This window comes from Corvus brachyrhynchos, unplaced genomic scaffold (assembly GCF_000691975.1).
Source record: "Corvus brachyrhynchos isolate BGI_N302 unplaced genomic scaffold, ASM69197v1 scaffold617, whole genome shotgun sequence".
NCBI lineage: Eukaryota > Metazoa > Chordata > Aves > Passeriformes > Corvidae > Corvus > Corvus brachyrhynchos.
The window spans coordinates 14,683-15,838 of NW_008239062.1; positions in this window are offsets into that span (position 1 = coordinate 14,683).

Sequence of the window (1,156 nt, forward strand, 5' to 3'; positions counted from 1 at the left end):
CACCCCGGCGAGCCCCGGGAGCGCCTGGCCCTGCATGTGCTGAACCTGTGCGAGCTCGTCCCCGAGCACCTGGAGACCCGCAGCCTCCAGAGCAGCGCCCAGCCCGGCCTCGAGCAGGTGGGGACACCGCGGGGTGACAGGGACACTGCAGTGACAGGGACACCGCGGGGTGATGGGGACACCGGGGGAGTGATGGGGGACCCTGGGGTGACAGGGACACTGCAGTGACAGGGACACCGGGGGGGTGACACGGACACCGTGGGGTGACAGGGACACTGCAGTGACAGGGACACCGGGGGGTGATGGGGACACCGGGGGAGTGATGGGGGACCCTGGGGTGACAGGGACACTGCAGTGACAGGGACACCGCGGGGTGACAGGGACACTGGGGGAGTGATGGGAACACCGCGGGGTGACAGGGACACTGCAGTGACAGGGACACCGCGGGGTGATGGGGACACCGGGGGAGTGATGGGGGACCCTGGGGTGACAGGGACACTGCAGTGACAGGGACACCGCGGGGTGACAGGGACACTGGGGGAGTGATGGGAACACCGCGGGGTGACAGGGACACTGCAGTGACAGGGACACCGCGGGGTGATGGGGACACCGGGGGGGGACAGGGATACTGGGAGGTGACGGGGACACCGCGGGGTGACAGGGACACCGGGGGGTGATGGGGACCCTGGGGTGACAGGGACACCGGGGGAGTGACACGGACACCGGGGGAGTGACAGGGACACTGCAGTGACAGGGACACCGCGGGATGATGGGGACACCGCGGGGTGACAGGGACACCGGGGGGTGATGGGGACCCTGGGGTGACAGGGATGTGGCCAGCGAGGGACCTCAGGGTGACAGGGACCATGGGGTGTGCCAGGAGGACAATGGGGACCCTGGGCTAACAAGGACCCCGGAGATGGGTGCCAGGGACCCCAGGGGTGGCCGATGGAGCCCGGGGGTGACAAGGACAGCTGCTGGGGGGACAAAGGGACCCCGCAGCGATGAAAACCCCAAGGCAGGGAGGGCTGGTGGCTGTGGGGGGACCTGATGAGGACCCCGGGGCCGTGGGGACAGCAGGGCGACAGCAGGGGGACAGCGGGGGGCCCGGTGCCAGCCCGCCCGTGTGTCCCCAGGGCAAGGTGCAGACGCGGGT